The 22,109-nt window shown below is 50.2% G+C and overlaps 1 long non-coding RNA gene across 1 annotated transcript; it reads right to left on the bottom strand.

Moving 5' to 3' along the window:
* Nucleotides 1-15,563: 15,563 nt before the first annotated feature.
* Nucleotides 15,564-20,899, bottom strand: LOC146766591 (uncharacterized). The gene is made up of 2 exons (XR_014957293.1): nt 20,601-20,899; nt 15,564-15,813 (listed from the first exon to the last, which is right to left on the bottom strand). It is a non-coding gene; the product is annotated as an uncharacterized LOC146766591 (long non-coding RNA).
* Nucleotides 20,900-22,109: the final 1,210 nt, after the last annotated feature.

Genomic DNA, 22,109 nt, shown 5'->3' with positions numbered 1-22,109 from the left:
CTAAGTGCGAGCAGTTGGACTAATGGCGTGTCCTAGCAAAATTCCAACTTTTTTTTATTTATGGACCAATGCAAATGGCAAATGCAGCCCTGGCATCTGCTCCAGCTGCAGGGTCAGAGCTGCTCTCTCGTGTCCAGCATCCCAACCACCAGCACAAGCTCCAGGGAGGCTGAGAAGTTCCTCAGTCCCTGCTGGGGACAGGAGCAGATCTGTGGCTGCTGCAGCTGCCTGGGGTGGGTTCCTGCCCAGAACACTGATTGGAGACTAAGTGCTAATTATCACAGTGCTTGGGACCTGCCTGTGACAGCAGGAGGAAGGCACCAAGAGCCCAAGGGGGGTTTGTCTCCAGAGCAGGGGACAATTCCAGGAGGGCAAAGTGCTGCGACTCAGATTCCTGCTGCTTTCCCTCCGTAAGGGAAGAACCTGTTAGTGCTTCCTCCCAGAAACACAGGGAGAACCCTTGCACAGTGTGTGTTTTCCATGGATGCACTCTCCCTTGCTGAGTCTTTTCCAAGCTGTATCAGAGGGAGGAGGGATAAGTCTTGCTCTCTGAGTGGCTGCCAGCTTCCAGTGCCTCTGGCAGAGTGGGAAGCCCAGCTCTGGCACCTCAACACCTCCTGAAAATTCTGCCCCATCAGGCCATAAGCAAATATCCCAGAATGCAAACCTTGAGATATCCAACTGCTGTGGCCAAATTCCAGCAGGTCATTTGGGAATGATGCTCACCAAATCCCAGTGATGCTGCATGTGCCTCTTCTCTTTTCCCATATTTTGGACAGAGTTTGTGAAAACATGCATTATATAGCAGGTGTAACACACATAAGGAGACACTGGAGCATGAGGCTAAGACCAGTTCCTGTATTGATTTGAATTCTCCCAGCCACATAGCTGTTACCATAAATTCCTGTGACCAAGGGAATCTGTATTTCAAAACACACATTAGAAAAAATATAATTGAAATGGAGAGACCAAGATAAATTTGTGTTATCAGGTGCAGTTACCAAGGCACTAAATCATTGTCACAGCATAAGCTCTTATCCATATTTCCATATTAACACCAAACTTGGACTCGTGGCTGGTGCTGCTGCACAGAAAAGTGATCAGCACATCCTGATGCAGTCTGGAGCTGGTGGCTGTCACCAGGGGCTGAGTGGAGCCAGTGCAGTGTCCTCGTCCCACAGGGATTTGTCCCCACGCTGCAGCTGCTCTGCAGTGCTGGGGGAGTGAATGCCCCAAGCTGTTCCTGTCCAGGGCACCCTTGCAGCTCCTCCATGGAAAAACTCTGCACCCAAGGGGACTGACACGTGGTTGTGACCCAGGGTGAGCTGATGACCTTGATGGCAGCCTCAGCCTGCCCAGGGGACAAAGATCAGCTAAGCTCAAATCTCCAAGCAATCCCAAAGGTTTGGCACAAAACTTACACCTAAGGATCTGTGATGGTTGCATTCCCAGGGGAAAAGGCAAATCCCTAACCCTATGTGCCCTGGAATTGTGCTCCTGGTGCCTCTGAGCTCTCCAAACCTCCTCGTCACAAAACCTGTCCCCCCTTGTAATCCCTGCCAGGGAATGTCCACGGCACCTTCCAGAGGGTGCCAGCCACCAGCAAACCCTCTGCCACCCCCAGGCCCCAGCCTGAAAGATTCTGCATTGCTCAGGGAGGCTGGAGGGACCAGCCAGGCATTCCATGACTGCCCTCCTTGCATCTCCAACCCAAAAAAAGACCAAATTAAAGTCTCTGCCTATGTGGGAATCCATTACAAATACCAATAAATGGAGCCAACATTTGGTTTCACTTGAGATAATGTTTTGGCCGCAGCTGTGCCTCTTTACAGGCAAGACATAAAATCCTGGTGAAGGCTCCCTAATAAACACCCTCATCTTTAAAGGACTTAAAGTCTCACAAAAAAAAAAAAAAAAAAAAAAGTGTTAGTTACCAACCTGATTGATACTCATTAAAGTAAAGCTGAGATAATTCTTCCCTAAAATAAGCTGCCACTAGGAATGTGCTGATGGAGCTCGGTCAGTGTCGTCATTTTTCCTTTCATTCCCTTGCTTTTTCTGGAAGAGGAGAACACACACATTTCAACTGAGAGAATGCTGTAAAATGAAGAAATAATTTTTGGGCAAACTGTCAAGGTTTCATTCCAAACCCTAAATCTTCTTGTTGAAGTCCAATGGTTTTCCGGTAAAACCTGTTGGCTCCTGACAGGGATTTTTTTTTTTTTTTTGTGCTACTGGGTCAGCACTTTCCTTGCATAATGTACAAGCAAATGACTGTTCTCTGCCCACATTCTGATGCCTTTGGAGGAATGGGATGCAGTCACAGAGTCCATGCTTCCCATGCAGGGCCTGTCCCCACTGAACAGAGGAGAGGAATAGTGAAGGAACCAGCATAAAAATCATTTAAAAAATTACAATGGCTGCTCCTGCCCCTGTGTGCTGAAAATTCCACTACACAGCCATTATTCCATTGTATCCTGGTAAATCTGAAGTGTCAATCTATTCCTAGAGCAGCCCTGGCCTGAGCTGAGACAACCCCTATGATTAGTTTTATTCTGCCTAAACCCAGAAGAAATTGCAGGGGGTGATCCCGCTGGATGAGCTCTTTCCATTACCTTCAGTCATCTCCATAAAATACATGAGGAGACTGCAGGAAGAGTTTTCTTGTCTGCAGCTTCCTCCTGAGGGATAGCAGAGGGGCAACTCCCACCTCTGCTCCCTGGGACCAGGGACAGGACCCAGGCACAGCTGGAGCTGTGTCAGGTGGGTTAGGCTGGAGATCAGGGAAAGGTTTTTACCCCAGAGGGTGCTGGGCACTGCCCAGGCTCCCCAGGGAATGGGCACAGCCCCAGGGCTGCCAGAGCTCCAGAAGCCTTTGGACAAGGCTCTCAGGGATGTCCAGGGTGGTATGTTGGGGTGTCTGTGCAGGGCCAGGAGCTGGATTGATGATCCCTGTGGGTCCCTTCCAGCTCAGGAGATTCCATGATTCTGTGGTTCCATAATTTGAGCTTGAACCTGGCATGATTTGAAAATTATTTTTAGCACTGAAAGTGGAATATCCATCCAGGGTTGGGGGGAAGACCTCTGAAGAAACCACAACTCCCTTCCAAGCCAAACCCAGGTAGGGGATGGGATACACTTGGAATGTCTCTTTCATTTTCCAGTGGACAGCAGAAAACCCTCAGGACCTGCTGGAACTTTTCACAGCAGAACAAACATGTAGTAGGGGGTTATTTATTTTTGATGGGCTGGATGAGGTCCAGAAGTTCCATCTGTTCTCTTACACCTCATCATACTGGAGCCAACCCAGCCAATGCCCCCTTCCCTTCCCTTGGACACTTGGAAAATTTATTCCCCTATTTCCTGCCTGAGTAGAAAAAGCAAAAGAGAAACTTGCTGATTGATTTGAGTCTCGGAAAGTCCCTGTCATCTTGTTTGATGACTTCATTGCAGAAATGAAATAGGCAAGGGAAAAGCAATGTTTTCAAAACAATTTGGAGCAAGAAGAGGAAGGTAGTAGGAGGGGAGCCACGGGAAGTTGATGGCCTTTATTCCTCAATTCCCATGTTGTGCCTGGCTTGCTGCAGGCTACGGAGAGAAAGCAGAATTGTTATGATTCTTATTAGCTTTTATTTTATAAAGCCTGGTCCATGCTCTGTAGGGGTTGCCAGCTGGAGCTGCAATTCAGAGGCACGGCTGGCGCCTGCCTGGTCACCTCATCGTGCCATTAATGTCCCACCTGTCTGCAGGGAAGGGGACTTGTGTCAAGGTGGCTGCTTGGTGACTGATGAGCATCACGGCCCTTTGTTCCCTGCTGGTGAAACAGTTCCAGGAATGACTGGAGTGTGTCACTCACCCAGCCCGGAACAAGGAGAACATTCCCTTCTCCCTGACAAAGAGCCAGAAGGACAGCTCTGAGAGACACCAGGCAGCAGCACCCATGGGCAAGGCTCTTCCACAGCCCTCTGGCTTCTTGAAGGAAAAACAGGACCCCCTGGGTTCTCCAAGCTCTGCTGGGTCTTTTTGTCCAGCTGCTTTTCTGTCCTACCAGAGGAGGTTTCAGTCTGGAGAAGAGAAAGCTCTGGGGAGATCTCACCTGAAGGGGATCCAAGAGAGCTGGAGAGGGATTTCAGACAAGGCTCTGGAGGAACGGAACAAGTGGAATGGCTTCAAATTGCCAGAGGGCAGGGTTAAGTGGGATATTGGGAAGAAATTCTTCCCTGTGAGGGAGACAGGCCCTGGCACAGGCTGCCCAGAGAAGCTCTGCCTGCCCTGGATCCCTGGAAGTGCCCAAGTCCAGGCTGGATGGGGCTTGGAGCAGCCTGGGCTAGTGGAAGTTGTCTCTGCCTATGGCAGGAGTGGAACAAGATGATTTTAAGGTTCCTTCCAACCCAAACCATTCTGGAATTTTAAAAGCAGGGTGGATTCACCCAGAGCACCTGGAGAGTTCCCCTGCTGGCATGGCAGTGTCTGTGCTCAGCCTTTCCTGTTTGACTTTCCAGCTGCCCCACACACCACAGTGACAATTCCTGAGAGCTCTCACAGGTGATTTGGGGGGACATAACAAACCTAACAGGATCCATTATTTATTTCTTGTGTTGGCACACCAGGAGGCAGCAAATAACACAGAGCACCATGGTGGAAGGGGCTGTGTCCTCCTAGGAGGAACACTGGCTCCCATGAATTTGCAGCCTAAGAGGATGAGACAGATGTGGGGTGGGAGAGGGAGAAACAGCCAATAAAGAGCTGGTTTTGTTCAGCCCTAATCTCCGGGCAGGCAGTGGTGGCTTTCTCAAGGAATACTGGTGGGATTTGCACTGAAAGGAGATTCCTGGCTGTGGGGTGGGCAGTAGCTCCTTCCATCTCCAAGGAGCTGTTCCCAGGAGTGTGGCTTTTGTGATGCCCCAGGCACAGCTCACAGTGAAAGACACAGCCTTGGGAGCACTGGGAGTGGGATTTTACCTCTGCCTTTGGCAGGATCCTGCATGAACCCAGTGATTGCTGTTCCTGAAAATCTGCAATCCCAGTGACTGCTGTTCCTGAAAATCTGCTCTTCCTGCCCTCCAGGTCATTGCAGAGAGCTGGCACACAGCCCAGATTCCTGCATGGGACTTGCACACACCACTCCAAGAGGGAAATAGTCCTTATCCCAACCTAAACAGTGAGGAAGTCAGTGGGAGCCATAAATATGCCAGTGCTCCACTTGCTTTTTTAGGATTTTAAAAAATCTTGAGAAGACACATTTCTCAGTAATCATTCCTGTGCAGGAGATAGCAGGCAGATTATGCTAAATGCTAGCAGAAGCGTAATGCTCAGCAAATCCCATCAAATTCCAATATGCTCCCAGACACATTCCATTTGCTCACGTGTTTATTTTGGGGAGGATGCTGACAAAGGAGGGATTTTTATTATTTTTTTTTTTTTAGAGCAGAATTCTTGAATTTTGACTGTAAATATGGCAGGAGACAAACAGACAACCTGCATGGATTTCCTTCCAGTGAAGGAAATGCAGTGAGATTACTCAGAACAATTCCCATTCTGTGAGTTATGAGGAATGGAAAAGGAGATGTTTGGGGGTTGTAAGAGAAAGCCAAGCCCAGAGGATCAATAGCAGCACATTTCTAAGCAATGGCACCACAAGAGGCATCCATCCCCACAGGGAACAGAGGGTTGGAACACAGGGAATGTGTGCTGTGCCTCCTGGGACCAGCTGGGAATCACCACAGCTGATTTGCCCTTCTCCCAGGGAAGGAAAGACTCCTTGTGTGTCCATGCCAGGTCCCAGAGCTGCTGGTTGAGGTGGGAGAGTGTTCAGGCAGTTTGACAGAAATGATCTGTGAGCCTGACACTTCTCTGTTCACCCCAACCATGGCCCAAACCCATGAGTTTGCTGAAAATCTGAAAACGTCACAGAATCCACAGTCACAGATTTCGCAGACTATTCTGAGTGGGAAGGGACCCACCGGGATCACTAAGTCCTTCAGGGAATGATTCATCCTTTCAGGGAATGGCCTGTTCTGGGATCTAACCCAGGTTTGGTATTATTAGCCTCATGCTTGCCTCCACCTGGGATGGGCAGGATATCTGACCACTCTTCCAGGGAAGAAATTTTCCCTGATATTCAGCCTGAGCCTCCCGTGGCCCAGCCTGAGGCCATTCCCTCTCCTCCTGTCCTTGTTCCCTGGGAGCAGAGCCCACACCCCTGGCTGTCCCCTCCTGGCAGGAGTTGTGGAGAGTGATAAAGTCACCCTGAGCCTCCTTTTCTCTGGAGCTCAGTGCTGAGCACCCCAGCTGTCACCCTGAATGCCAAGCCCAGGATTTCCTGCAGCAGCACTGAGCCCCACAGCCAGCGGTGACCCTGGGCACTGTGACACACCGAGGGCTTTCTGCAGCCTGGCTGGGCCACCAGGGCCCTGCAGCCTAATCCAGCAGCTCTGGGGAGAGGACAGAGCTGGTGACAGATCAGTGTGCTCGTGTCTGAGGCCCAGAAGCAGGGAAATGCAGGTTAACCAAGGGTGGGATGCCACCAGCACACTCTGCTCACTCCTGCTGTTATCGCCCATCTCTCGGGGGAACTTGCCTGCCTGAGTCCTGATTTGCCTCTCAAGCATCACTAAACCATTGAAAGTCACTCCATTGCAACCCCCAAGGCCAGTTCTGCTCACCATACAGGGAGCACAAACTCAGATTTCAGTAGATTGGTGGTGGTTCAGTTCCAACAGCTTGGAGAGGTGTGATGCTGCTTCGTGTTTAGAGTCATGGAATTCCAAAATAATCTGGGTTGGAAAGGAGTTTAAATCCAATCCAGTGCCACCCCCTGCCATGGGCAGGGACACCTCCCACTAGCCCAGGGTGCTCCAAGCCCTGTCCAACCTGGCCTTGGACACTTCCAGGGATCCAGGGACAGCCACAGCTTCTCTGGGCACCCTGTGCCAGGCCTAACCACCCTCACAGGGAAGGATTTTTTAGCTCAGACAATTTATCTTTCTGCACAGGATTTCCAGCTCAGAGCCTGAGCTGCCAGCATTGAGTCTCCTCTTCTTTATTAAATAATTACTGAACCTTCAGACTCCCTGAACAAATCTCCCCTGTGCCCCGTGTGATCAGCTGGAGGCTGCTGTGTTGGCTCCACCGTGGACAGAAACTCTGGAAATAATGCACAGCAACACCTCGTGCAGGCAGCTGCAGAGAGGATTTTCAAGGCATTTCTTTCCAGAGGGAGAGATCCATTTCCTTCCTCATTACCTGGCTCTGCATCCACAAGCAGACCCCCACTCCTGCTTCCAGCATGCCCAAGCTGCTCTTTGGGAAAGGCCACAGATGGGTGTTTACAAGCACAATACCACACACTCCTAACAGGATGAGATTGGGAGTCCTTGGAGGATTGAACAGGATAAAAACTGGCAGGATGGAAACTGATCCAGAAAATGGAGAGATAAAAAGGACGGGCGACCTCCTGATGCCACTGCCACCACCAGGAACGTGTGGTCGTGTGGTGAGGGCCTGGGAAGATGCCTTCACTCTGCTTTTACCTCCAGGACATTATTTCAGGTCCTCTGGGCCTTCTCAGGGAGGCTCTAGGATTGTGCTGGAGTTTTTTAACCCATGAAATTGGATTTAGGCAGATTTTTACTGTGAGGGTGGGGAGGCCCTGGCACAGGGTGCCCAGAGCAGCTGTGGCTGCCCCTGGATCCCTGGAATATCCACGGCCAGGTTGGACAGGGCTTGGAGCAACCTGGGACAATGGAAGGTGTCTCTGCCTGTGGCAGGGGAGGGACTGGATGACCTTTAAGGTCCCTTCCAACCCAAACCATCCTGGGATCCCATGATATGGACTAAGGACAAATCAAATCTAACAAACCTTTGTGTGAAAGAAATAGACATCCCAAGGGAAAGGCAGATTTACTTTTAATCCAAAAAGCTTAATAGTAGAGGTCAGATGAGCAGTTCCTTCCTTGGACAGAATTTCTGTCCAGTGCACTGTCTTGAAGTGACAGATTTATTTGCCATAATTTAATGTCAGCTCCAGAAAGATCGGATTTTTCCCGGCTCTTCATATTCTGGCAGGAGAGAGGGACTGATGAGGTCTGATGCAAAGGCAATGAAAAATGTGAGAGATCTCCATAAAGAGAAGCAGTCAGCTTTAAGGTTCAGCTGGATGAACTGCTGCAAGGATTTATGGTGTGGAAGGCAGAGCTGTGGCAGCTTCTGGAATCATTGCTGCAGTCACACAGACAAGGGGAAGGGACCCCAGCCTGGGGAGGGCAGGGCAACGTCCAAACCAGGCTCATCCCTCATGGCTCACTCTGGACATGTCCATGTGTAAAAGTGGCTTAGGGGAGTGAGTGCCATCACCTTTAGATCAGACCTTGAAATCTCATTAATTACAGACTTAGAATCACGGGATGGTTTGGGTTGGAAGGGACCTTAAAGACAATCCCATTCCACCCCCTGCCATGAGCAGGGACACCTCCCACTATCCCAGGCTGCTCCAAGCCCTGTCCAGCCTGGCCTTGGACACTTCCAGGGATCCAGGGGCAGCCACAGCTTCTCAGGGCACCCTGTGCCAGGGCCTCAGCACCCTCACAGGGAAGGATTTCTTCCCAGTATCCCATCTAACCCCACCCTCTGGCAGTGGGAAGCCATTCCCCCTTGTGCTGGCATTGCAAGTCTTGGTAAAATGTCTCTTCATCTTTCTTGAATCCTCCCTTTATATACTGAAAGTCCTCTATAAGTTCTCCCTGGAGCTTCTCTTCTCCAGGTGAACCATCCCAGCTCTCCCAGCCTTTCCCCCAGCAGAGCTGCTCCATCCCTCTGCTCACCCTGGTGCCTCCTCTGGGCTCTCTCCAGCAGCTCCAGCTCCTCCCTGTGCTGGGCCCAGGGCTGGGGCAGCTCTGCAGGTGGGCTCTCACCTGAGCAGGGCAGAGGGGCAGAATCCCAATCCCTTTCCTGCTGCCCACGCTGGGATCAGAGCAGGACAGGGTTGGGGTCAGTACAGAAATCCCTCTCCTGGCCTCCAGACCCCAAAAGCTCCATAATACAAGAAAAAAAAAATGTCTTTCCCTTAATCACATGTGAAGTCCTGTCCTCCCAACACCTCCACAGACCTTGCAGGCATCAAAAAGCAAAGGGAACTGTCCCCAGGAGGTTCATGGGGGGAACCCTGTCATTCTTCCTGCCACCCACCCCTGTGGGGCTCCTGGGACACTCAACCCTGCTCACTTTGGTGAAGACACATCTCAGGACCAGCTTCTCCTTTGGTATTTCATCACATTCCAACCAGCAATGTGAGGGAAAATGAAGAAAATCCCCTATTTTTAGCAGATAAAATGAAAATTTAAAGCATTACCTAATCCAGAGCCTTTGTGGGACTGCATTTCACTGGTTGGCTGCAAAACCCTGATGTGGGAAGAAAGATAAAGCCATGAGCTCCCTCCTCCCAATTCCAGGCACACAGGTGCATATGCATTGGAATGAGGTGTGAACTGGGCAAACCCAGGCTGGGGTAAATAAAGGTTTTACCAGAATAACACATTTTATTGATCTGCAAATGTGTAAATAAGGATGGGAAGTTATCCTGGAAGTTTTCCTCAAAGTATCCTGAAAACCCTTCTTATATAGCCACCAATTTGTATGAATGTCCTGGAATGCTTAAGTTTGGCAATCAAAAATGGAAACATGTCCTTACTCAGGAATTTGGTAATTATCCATGGAATAGAATCATTTAGAAAGACCTCCAAGGTCATCAAATCCAATTTTTGCTCAATCCCCACCTTGTCACCAGCCCAGAGCTCTGAGTGCCATGTCCATGAGTTCCTTGGACACCTCCAGGGATGGGGACTCCACCACTCCCTGGGCAGCCCCTTCCAATGGAATTCATCCCAAAAACGTCCCTGCTCCCTGGGGATAAGGACAAATCCATGCCAAGGAGGGAAAAACTCTGAGCAGCTGGTGTAGCAGAAAGTGTCCCTGTCCACGGCAAGGGGCTGCAATGGGATGAGATCCTTCCAATGAATCCTTCCAACCCCAGTGCTGTGATTCTCCTCCCTCCTCCTGCTTTGGGGGATGGAAAGCTGTTCCTGTGGTGTGCTGGGTTTAGGGTCCCAAGCAGGGAGCTTCTCCCACATCCATGGAAAGCAGCACAGGGGGTTCTGCAGCAGGTACAAACAGGGCAGGGAAGGCCTCTGGGGCCTGAGCACCCCCAGCTCCACAGGCTGCACCTGGCAGCCCAAAATCGCTTCCAGTTAAATCCAAAACCCTACTCAGCAGCACCTGCCAGTTCCCCAAAATGTAAATTTTCCAGGCAGACGATATTGATATGCACTGACACTCCACAGGGGACTGGGGGAGTTGGGAATTTGCCAGAAATAGGCAGTTCTTACTTCTGCTTAAAACTCACTTTTCATCTCACATTCAATTATCAAGCACAGAATGTATTTTTAGCAGCTGGCATTAGGAGAGCGCTGTCACTTTTGTTCCAGCCTGACTTGAAAGTTGCATTTATGGGAAGACTTGGAAGAGTTTGTGCCTGTTCCTCTCCCAAAACTGGCAGAGAGGAGCAAGGAGAGGCTTAGCAGGTGTCTCTAGACCCCCCAAAATAAAAGCAATCCATGCTGAGGGGTGGTTCAGGGAATTGGGGTCTGATGCAGGGCTTGCAGGGATGACAGAGAGGCAGAAAATGAGGCAGCTGATGTTGACAGTGACATTTTTAAGAGGATAGCAGTGCTCAGGATTCAGGGACCTTCCTGCCCCTGTTGCAGCAGCAGGAAGATGAAGCAGTTTGGAAGAAATCTGTCAGAAAGATGGGCTCCAATCCTTCTCCCGGTGCTCCCGATCCTCCTGACACCAGTGCCACCACCCCTCAGCCCTCCCCTCACCACCGGGGTCTCACCTGGGGCTTTGCCTTGCAGGAGATGGATGCCACAAGGCTGTTGGGGGAAGCAAAGGAAGTTGTTAAAGCCTCTTGTTTCCCTCTCCCTTTCACAATGCATCTTTTATTCCACTGGAAATATGAACCAGCCTGGTAAATGCTCAGGATTAGATTGGAAAGAAAGAAAACAAAAGGCAGCAGTTGCCTGGGTTAGGAGCGTTTGGAGCTGCCGTTGTAGCTTCTTGCCAGGTGTTTTGTTGAGTTCAAGTAAAACATCAAAGTCCATTATCTTCCCCGCCTTGCCCTCAGCTCCTCGAGCCAGCGCACAGCACAAAATTAATTTGGTTTATTCCAGCACACGCAATAGCCGCCTATCTTCCTGACTCCCTGGCTGGAAGGAAACAAATTTCCTCCTTAAGCACTTTCCACTTGACCTGCTCTTTTCTCCACGGAGAAAATTGAGGTCAGGGAGCTGCTGTTGTGCAGTGGCTGCCGTTCTCCCGATGCTCCGTGGCCAACAGGGTTCCTGCCCTGCTGCTGCTGGTGCCTCCAGATTTCCCAGCTGGGGCTCCTGCCTGCTCCCTGCTCCCACGAGACCCTGGCAGATTTAGGAAGGCAACGGCTTCATTTCCCACTTGGTCCAATTATTTTTTAAGCCTCTCCGGTGCTGCTGGAGAGGTTATATCTGGTGAGGCCTGGAAATAAAAACAGAACTGTGGTAGGGGCAGAGCTGCCAGGAGGTGTCAGTGACTCCAGCCATCCCATTAACAGGCAGATGCTCGTGGGCTGCACTGAGCTGGAAATGCAACAGGAGAGGGATTTGTCTCCAAATTTCTTTTCTCTCTTTTTATTTCTACTTAGGAAAGTGAGCACAGACCCCTGAGCCTCCCCACACTCTCCTTGCCTGTGGCTGAGCGTGTTTGGAGCCACAAGGAGGGATGGGTGGCCACTTCCAGCCCATGGGACAGGCCCTGAGCTTTTCTACCTGCTGGATTAGCTGTGCCAGGGATCTGGTACTGACTCCCATTCCAGGGCTGTTCTCCAGCTGTTTGCCACGAGAGGCAGAGCAGAACCTCTGAGGCCATCCCCAGTGTCACCACACGGGCTCTGACACGGGGACATGGGATATGGCCATGCCAGCTCTGGATGTCTGGATTCTCTGCCACAGGGATTCCCAGCACCACTGACACCACCCTTACCTGCATCCCAGAGCTGCCCAGCAGGGTGAGGAAGGCAGGGAAAGGAGGTCGGAGCTGTCCCTGCAGGCACAGCTGGCAGGAGCTCATCACAGCCTGACTGACAGCAGCTCCATCAGGGAGCACCGGGTTCCCTCAAGCTCCTGCAGTCCTGCCTGAGCTCTGGTTTTGGAGGAAGGGGCAGGGATTTCTCACTGCCAGAGCAATCCTCCTTTTCTTACAGCTTCCAGCTTCCAGCTCAGGGTGATGGTGAGAGGGCAATGGAGTTGCAGCTCCAAGGGCTGAGGGTGCAGAGGCTGGAGCTCTGAACCATGAGAAGGAAGCCGTGGGAGGGACCCACACTGTGTGTCTCTGCCCCAGTTATTCCATTCCTGTGACCAGAAGGGATGAGGGGAAATCCACAGATGAGGAGGCACTCTTTGGGTCTTCAGTCTCAGGGGGAAGAGTTTGGCCTTGCAAGAAAAGGGTCCCAGTCCTGCAATTCCTTTACCCACCTCCGATGGAGTCACCAGGTTGTTATGTGTAGTAGATATAATTCGTGCCATTTCTAGTATGATATATGTGATATTGAATATTTGTTGGAGTATATGTGTTTGTATTAGGACTCCCCCCCACCCTCATAGGCGAAACCTGGTGTATGTTGAAACCCGATTTACAAGTTAAAGGATGAGGCTCAGCAGGGAGATGGGCCATGTCCGAGATGGATCTCATGGAAATCCTCGGGCAGATCCATGTGAATGCAGCGTTCCTGTAAATTTCATCAAGGGATTCAACAACTCCTGGACACGGAATTGCTCTTCCTCATCACCAAAAAAAGAAAATCTTAACCTATGGACTCTGAATGGAAGACTGACTGCCGAAATCTTGTCCTCAGGTGGAATTTTCATTATAAAAACCCCTTGTGCCAGGATGGAGGTGTGTGGGCATAGGGGAAAACCTCTCCTGAGGCTGACTTCTTGCACACCCAGGGCCGACCCCGGGCTCGGCTCTGTTCTTTCCTTGTGGCTGGCTAGATAGAATTTGATTGCAAAATAAATATTTTATTTTTCCTTTTTAATTTGGCTGGACAAATTTTCATTTATAACAAGGTGAGGAACAATCCGTGCCCCCCAGTCCCTGTGGAGGGGCAGCGGGGCCACTGTGGGAGCCCCACAGGCCACCAGGCTGGGTCTGAGAGTCAGAGCCAGGAGTTTCTCTGTAACTATTGCTTCAGGAGCCTGTTAATGTGGATTTGCAAATTCCCGGAGCACAGCAGCGCTGATGCATCGGTGCCAGCTGTGCACCTCTGAGGACTGCAGAGCTGCTGGCTCAGCACTCCCATTACTCCTTGATTACCATTTATTTACTTCAGGGAGGTGCCTGGAGAATCAAAACAAGGCCAAAGTCTTGGGCAAAATCCCCGCAGGTCAAGTACATCCCAAGAGAGCTCCCAGAGCTGCGGAATTGTGTGGGATTAGTGGGGTGTCCTGCAAGGAGCTGGACTCCGTGATCCTCCATCATCCTCGTGGATCCTTCCAGCTCTGGGGATTCTATAATTCCATGATTCCCTTTGGAAATGGGCAAGATCCACCCCTTCCCAGCTGATACACAGAGAGGGGGAAACTGGAATATTATGATTTCAGCATAAGAGAAAAATGTGGATAACCAAGGATGCATCAAGCTGAAGGCAGCAGACTTCCTGCCCAGTCCTGGGGTGACAGTGCTGCATTTCACCTGCTCTCAAATAAACTGTTGCATTTCTGAGGTATCAGGTAAGCACAGTTTTCCCTAATTCCCACATCTGATTATTGATTTCCAGGGAAAACTTCCTGCCTTGCCAGTACCCGGAGTAAGAGACAGTGAATAATTCCCAATAAATTATTTTCGTGACAAATCCAGCCTTTTTCTCTCTGCTCCTGGAACACACACGAACTAATTGTGTTTTTTTGGGGGGCTGGAAATGATTCCACACCTCGGCTGGTGACTTTGAGCGTTTGCTTTTCGCCCTGTGAGCTGATTTGGAGATCTCCCGTCAATGCTGGATATTTGCATCCAGATGCTTGTGAGTTGTTCTCCTTGCCTTCCTTTCTCTCCTTTCACGGCAAAACAAACCCACCTAAAAGCGACAGCCAGGGAAGCAGCTGCCAAATAGTTTCTGTATGAACTCTAAAGGATTTGCTGAGGCCACCGAGCTCAAAGCCTCCCCAGTTACACAAAGGCCATGCTGCCAAAGGCTAATAAAGATGCCTATAAGTGGTGAGTGTATTATAATTACCTATCAGCTCGTTTGCAAAAGCACCAGCAGTTAAAAGGCAGCAAATGAAACGATGCCGGCCTTCCTGAGCTTCCCATATAATGAACAAACACATTGCCCATGGCAAGCTCACAGGAACAGATCTTTCATTACGATAAAAGAGTCTTAACCTTGACCAGCCGCTCCGCTCTGCCTTCATGGCAGTTGTTCCACAACTCAAATAGTTTGTTTTCCAGCCCTTTGATTCCCACAAAATGCTACAAAATCAAGCATTTCTTATTCAATAGATGCACACGAGGTTTTTTTTTTTTTATATTTCTTCAGATCTTCCTCGCGCAGTTTCAAGCAGAAAGTGTCTGGCATAAATTCCTGATTGCATTATTAATGTGGAAAAGGGAACATCTGAAGTTAATCTATTCCACTAATGGGTGCTATATAATACATTAAGTCAGGTTAAGCGTGTGATATAATAAAGATCTGCCGGGTGAGATATTCTGAAATTACTGATTTAAGCATAATGGTTATTTTGGTCAATGGTTATAGATTTTTAATAGAATTCCCATCTCAGTGCTGGCTGAAAGGGGAGGAAATCTTGTTCTGGACCTCAGTGAAACAACCCTTGTAACAGTCCTAGAGCAGTTCTGGGGCATCACGATAATGGAAAGGATCTAAAGCATCCAAAGGGGGGATACAAGGATGGGGAAGGGTCTGGAGGGGCCACAACAAGGAGCAGCTGAGGGCACTTGGTCTGTTCAGCTGGAGAACAGGAGACTGAGGGCAGAGTTCATTCCAACCCACAACTTCCTCCCAAGGGGCTGCTCCCACCTCTGCTCTCTGGGGCCAAGGACAGGACCCCAGGAAACGGCTGGAGCTGTGCCAGGGGAGGTTTAGTTTGGATATGAGGGAAAGATTTTTCCCCCCAAGGGTGTCAGACACTGCCCAGTCTCCCCAGGGAATGGGCACGACCCCAGGGTTGCCAGAGCTCCAGGAGCATTTGGACAATGCTCTTAGAGATGCCCAAGGTGGGATTGTTGGGGTGTCTGTGCAGGGCCAGGAGATGGATTGATGATCCCTGTGGGTCCCTTCCAGCTCAGAATATTCTATGAATATTAACACTTTTGTATTCCCCAGAACAAGTTCCCTGGCTATTTTAAAAATCTTTGTATTAAAAGAATCAAAATGTAGAATTCAAGCATCTGATCAAAGTGATAGAAATTTCTTGGTGCTCATATCACTCAATTCAAATGTCAGCTCAGAAGGTGAGTAAGTCTACAAGCTGGTCTTTAATTCACAATGAAAAGGAATTTACAAGGAAAAGGAGTATATAAAGAAATGTATCAGCTGTGCTTTAAGACTTTTTTTTCCTTTTTCTGTCTAGATCAACAAAACTGAATATATTTCACCCTGGAGAATGAGGCTCCTCCTGGATTCCATAGGGATGAATAAGGAGATCCATTTCAAGGGCTCCACAGGCAGCAGGATTGCCCTGAACACTCTTGCAGCTCCAATTTTTCCTGCCACAAAAGCACAAGGCATCAGCTCACTTCAAACCAAAGGCAAAATAATTAATGGGATGCTCGGAGAAAACTTTTCTCCAATGCTATATTCTTTGGGGATTTCCTAGGGAAAAAAATCAAACCCATTTTAAGGCAGGGTGAAACCCTTGTGGGCTTCCTGAGCAATGCAGGGAATGTTGGGTTTATTCTGTGCAGAATTTCCCTGTGTGAATCCTGATCCTTCTCTCTGCCCTCAGCAGAGCCAGGCAGAGGAGAGGCCCAGAACCAGGGATCCTCGGGTTCACCTTTCGGTCCTTCCTGCCAAATGCAAGGCTCCCGTCCTCTCCCAGGCAGGAATTGTGTTGGGGATGAGCTGGGATGAGCTGAGGCTTCAGCTCTGCCCTCTGCACCCTCCACTGGCAGAACAGCTCCATGAGGGGACAGAGGGACACGGCCACCAAGAGAATCTCTGGGAACGGCCCCAGAGCCTTGGGCTGGGTGGAGGAGGGAGGGAATCCATGTCTGGGATTGCCCCAGGAGTGTCACACACCTGCCACTGTCCCTGTTCCAAGCCCTGTCCAGCCTGGCCTGGAACACTCCCAGGGATCATGGGGCAGTCACAGCTGCTCTGGGCACCCTGTGCCAGGGTCTGCCCACCCTCACAGGGAGGAATTCCATCCCAAAATCCCCAAAGCCACAATTTGTTTGCCCTAGAGCTTCTCTCCTCCAGGTGAACCATCCCAGCTCTCCCAGCCTTTCCCCCACCAGAGCTGCTCCATCCCTCTGCTCACCCTGGTGCCTCCTCTGGGCTCTCTCCAGCAGCTCCAGCTCCTCCCTGTGCTGGGACAGGGCTGGGGCAGCTCTGCAGGTGGGCTCTCACCTGAGCAGGGCAGAGGGGCAGAATCCCAATCCCTTTCCTGCTGACCACTCTGGGATCAGCCCAGGGAACGTTTCCTTGTTTAAGGATAATTTACTCAGAAATAATATGCAGAAGGGATTTGTGTATGAATTACCAATTTTTACTGGGCTGCCGGTAAAGGCTGTGAAAGAAGTCATAAAATGTATCAAAATCAGCAGGAATTTGTCAATACACTGAGGGCAGAACTCTCTGAATTTACACATCTCCCTGGAAGTCAGGCATCTGTAATAATCGGTGACAGGAAACCTGCACTTCCAGATGCATCCAGTCCCTTCCCGAGCTAGGTGAGATAGACCCAGCCTTGCAGCCAAAGCCATGATTGAGGAAGCTGTGAAAGGGCATCTCAGATGTATTTTTATTCACAGACAAAGGTCCTTAATCCCCCATGGTAGCTCTGTTCTGCCACTGAGTGGGATCTCCAAAATCAGTTGTTTGGCTTTGTGCGCTGTGTTGCCCTTGTGTATCTGTGTGCCAAAGGGGCTCCAGGAGAGCTGGAGAGGGACTTGTGACAAGGACATGGAGTGACAGCACGAGGGATGATGGCTTTAAACTGCAAGGTGATGCCAGGATTAGAGATTAGGAATAAATCCTTCTTGTGAGGGTGCTGAGGCCCTGGCACAGGGTGCCCAGAGAAGCTGTGGCTGCCCCTGAATCCCTGGAAGTGTCCAAGGCCAGGCTGGACAGTGTTTGGAGCAACATGGGACATGGAAGATGTCCCTGCCCATGGCAGATGTGGGATGAGATGGGCTTTAAGGTCCCTTCCAACCCAAACCATTCTGGGATTCTCTGTTTTGGTCCTAGTGCCAATCTATCAACCTCCCTGCCCTGTGTGGGGCTGTCACAACAGAGCCATTACTCCAAGAATTCCAGACTCATGTTAGGAGGCTCTCACATCTTTTGGAGGAAAGAGGAAAGGGGAAAGGGAAAAGATCCATCTTGGCAGAGGCCCACAGTCCTGAGAGAACTCCAGTGCTACCTGTGGGTGTTTCAAGCTGGTGACAAGTCTCAGCACTGTCTGCTCAGCCATGAGTAGCTCCAACCAAAAGCTTGGCAGACTTCTCCACAGTGTCTGCAAAAGGTCACTGGCAGTCCCTGCTCAGAGCTGCTGTCCTTGCCCCATCAGGTGTCCCTCCCAGGAGCTGGTGGAACACGGAGTCAGGAGCCCAGATGTGGAACACTGAGCCCTGCTCTGTCCCTGGGGTGGGTCCAACACAACGCTCTTTCCACAAGTTCAGTCCATTTAAAAGCCCTTCTGGACACCAGCACCACTGACCTGCTGCCTGGAACTTAAATCTTACTTCTCAGAGTTTTCAAGAGCTGAGCCCCTTCTCCCACCCAGGATGGGCTTCACAAAGCCCGTCCTGGGAAACCTCTCCAAGCCTGTGCCCAGACTGCCAGCGTGGTGCTCACGGGGGTAATCAGTGGCACCATGTGTGACAGGGAGGAGAGCACTTTCCATGGCAGGAGCATGTGGGATGTGTGGGATGGTATCTGCTCCAGTGATATCACTGACTGGAGAGGGCTCGAGCTGGATCAGCAGCAGTTTTCAGTTTGGATTTGCAGCCTGTAAAGTAAACTGGACCTGGTTTGTGTTGGATTTAGAGCCGATGGAGAAAATCTCCCCCAGGCATTCAAAAACAGAAAGAGCAAAAGGAAAAGAAACTCCGGATCAGAAGGATGGAAGGAAATCAGCAATCCACATCCATCTCTTTGGCCACCCCCATGCCCTGGGAGGTGGTCCCGGGGGATTGGTGGTTCTCTGCTCGGTGCCCTCTGAAGGATGCTGTCCTGGAGCCGGTGCTGACATTCCAGGGCTGCAGAGCTCTCCTGCCCAGCCCAGCTCATCTGTCACCCGGGACGTGTTTACCAGGCGCTGACAGCCCGCCCTGGGAGGTGATTGATACTGATTGGAATTGTTATGCAAATACACTTTGCTGCTCTCTTGCCTATAGATTCTCTCCGGCTGTGATAGCGGCCCTTTTCTCCCGGGATTTTTCCTCCTTTTTTTTTTTTTTTTTTTTTTTTTTTTTAAGTAAATCCAGGTGAGCTGGACTCTGTGGCCTCAAACATCCTGAAATAGAGCAAATAATGTGACAAACTCTGAGGCTGGATCTTTATCAGTGCCAGGCAACAGAAATGTCTCTTCTACTTTCTGTGTTCTCACCTCACATATTCCTTTGCAAGGATCTGTCACCCTCTGTTGACAGAGACAATTTTCAAAGGTATCAGAGCAACTTAGAGGCTCCAAGTGCCACCTTTAAAGTCAAATCTGTGTTTTCCACAAGCATGGGTTTGTTTCAAAGTGGAATACCACCAACAAAGTGCTGATTGAAGCCCAAATGAATCCCTACGGATGCATCCTTAGCATGAGCTGGGAGAAAGGCACTGTAAAGGAGAAACTGGGGACAGCTCATGCCTAGAGATTAGAGACCTGTGGGGCCCGGACTGCCTGGGTAACTCATGGAAAAACACCTATATAACACCAAAATGTTATGTTCTGGTGTTCTTGACAGCCACCTGACTGCACAATGACATTAAAAATATTTTTTTTTAAATTTGGGAGCTATTCCTGCACTACTTTGCCAGTTCTACCTGCCCAGAGCTGCCCTGGAGCCAAGAGATGACCTTTTGTCTGGAGTGAAGAGCTTTGCTCATATTCACAAGGAACATTTTAATTTAAGCCCAACTTTTGAGTTGAATGGAAACCAAAACATTACAGATTATGTTTGATAGATCAGCACTGAGACCGAATCAGAGACTCTCAGAATGGTTTGGGTTGGAAGGGACCTCAAAGCCCATCCCGTGTCACCCCCTGCCATGGGCTGGGACACCTCCCACTATCCCACTATCCCAGGCTGCTCCAAGCCCTGTCCAACCTGGCCTTGGACACTTCCAGGGATGGGCAGCCTGTGCCAGGGCCTCAGCACCCTCACAGGGAAGGATTCCATTTAGCTACAGCCAAGGAGAAACTGAAGCAAGCACTGGAGCAGGTGGACTCCACGGGGTGGCTCCAGTGGTGACACCCAAACATGTTGGAAGACCCCACAGCAATTTCTGAGAGCTGGAAGGAGCTGCTTGGAAGATGATTGTTCTTAAACACCCTTAATCTTTGGTGACACCACTGGAAGCAGGTGGGCTTTGGCTCGAAGGTGTATGGAGGCCACTGGCCATGAACATGGAAGAATCTCACTCTCCATAACTCTCCTCATTTGGTCTGAAACCTCAGAGTACCAATTCCCTGTCACAACTCCAGGCTTCAGGCATGGTGGCTGGAAATCTGGGAAAGCCCCTGCAGTGCTAGTCCACTGGAACGTGCTGTGCAGGGAGGTTTGGAGTCCCCATCCCTGGAGGCATTCAAGGAACACTTGGATGTGGCACTCAGAGCTCTGGGCTGGGTGACAAGGTGGGGATCAGACACAGGTTGGACTTGGTGATCTTGGAGGGCTTTTCCAACCTCAGTGATCCCAGGATTCTGTGATGTCTCCTGCTTTCCCTGCTGACTCAAGTGCTCTCTTCAGCCCCCAGTGACCTTCACTGAGCTGCACAGCCATGCCTTGAGCTGTCTGCAAATTCAACAGCAAAAAATATTTGGGGTGCCTGAGAAGGGCATCCACAAGACCCACCAGGACCCACTGGATCAGTCCTGTGCCTACGATTCCCATTGATCCACTCCTGCCTCTCCTCTTTAATCAGGCACCTTGTAATGGTGGGAAGGGACATTTACAGCCACACTCCTTCTCCTCCCAAACAATCAATGATTATTAAGTGCATCTTTGGGTTGGGGAGGTGAGGAGAGAGACAGCAAGAATTCACATTGCTCATCAACCCAGAGAGACTTCATTTTCTATTAGGGCTGATAAACAAGCTGGGAAAATAAATCAGTTACCTGCTGCTGCCTGACAGGCATCACCAAGGAGCTCCTCAGAATGTGACACACTGGGACTGGGTTCCCACTTCTGTTGGGGTGAGGCAGGAGCACCGACAGCTTCCCAAAGGGCTTTTCATCCTTCTTTTTGTGGAATGAAGCACTGGGAGGCTGATCTGGTATGGAAGCATCCAGAAAAGGCATCCCAAGCTCTGCCAAACAGCAGGAGGAGTCAAAAAAGCCTTTTAGAGAGTGGAGAGAGGAGAGGAGAGGAGAGGAGAGGAGAGGAGAGGAGAGGAGAGGAGAGGAGAGGAGAGGAGAGGAGAGGAGAGGAGAGGAGAGGAGAGGAGAGGAGAGGAGAGGAGAGGAGAGGAGAGGAGAGGAGAGGAGAGGAGAGGAGAGGAGAGGAGAGGAGAGGAGAGGAGAGGAGAGGAGAGGAGAGGAGAGGAGAGGAGAGGAGAGGAGAGGAGAGGAGAGGAGAGGAGAGGAGAGGAGAGGAGAGGAGAGGAGAGGAGAGGAGAGGAGAGGAGAGGAGAGGAGAGGAGAGGAGAGGAGAGGAGAGGAGAGGAGAGGAGAGGAGAGGAGAGGAGAGGAGAGGAGAGGAGAGGAGAGGAGAGGAGAGGAGAGGAGAGGAGAGGAGAGGAGAGGAGAGGAGATCTCACTACTTCAGGAAACATCTGGGACTACAAAAGCCCATGGAGTGGTTGAAGTCCCTGGATAGTCAAGGAAGACAGCATAGGCAGATCCTTCCTCTCCTTGGAGCAGGTAGGAAGGGATTTAAATCTGGGCATTGTGTCCTGATGCTACAGTGAGTCCAATCAGGAGACAATAACAAGCTCCAGGACTATCCGTTTCAGTCAGTCACAAGATGGATCAAGGTGCTGAGTTCCTGGGAACACATTTTTCCTGTTTCCCTATCAGAGCTCCAACAGAAAAAGTGCTGTTAAACAATCTGGCTCCAGATCCATGCCACCCATCCGTGGGAGCATGGAACAAATAGGAGCCTCTTCTTAATGGGAAATTGCAACTGCTCCATTACCCACACCGTTATTCACATGTTTCTCCTGCCTTTTGACTCCAGGCAAGCCTGCAGCTCCGAAAGGAAATTTTCAGAAATATCAACAATGTCCCTTAATCACTGCAATAATAAATCATCCCTTGTAACAGGGGAACTTCAGTCTGACCAAAAAAAATGAAGGTTTAGGAAAACTAATGAATTATTCATGCCTTCAGTTCCTGTGACAGAGAGCAGAGTTACATTAGGATAATGAAAATTCCAAAGAATTTGCAGGATTTGGTGGAATAAGGAGATGCTACAAATCAGTGTTGGCAAAACATGCAGGAATAACCAGGCCTTGGCCAGCACATGGAGTGAATGCATGGTAGGAAACACCTCTGCATCTCCAAATGCTGCCATAACAAGGCAGGAGAAATGGAAAATTGACACTGTGACTGCTGAGTGAGGCAAAGTAAAGGAATCAGCAGCAAGGAGAGCTCCAAAATCCAGTTCCTGGCCTGTCCTCAGACATG

Source organism: Lonchura striata, chromosome 9 (genome assembly GCF_050655825.1).
Source record: "Lonchura striata isolate lonStrDom1 chromosome 9, ASM5065582v1, whole genome shotgun sequence".
NCBI classification, from domain to species: domain Eukaryota; kingdom Metazoa; phylum Chordata; class Aves; order Passeriformes; family Estrildidae; genus Lonchura; species Lonchura striata.
This window is presented reverse-complemented; position numbering and strand designations above follow the sequence as displayed.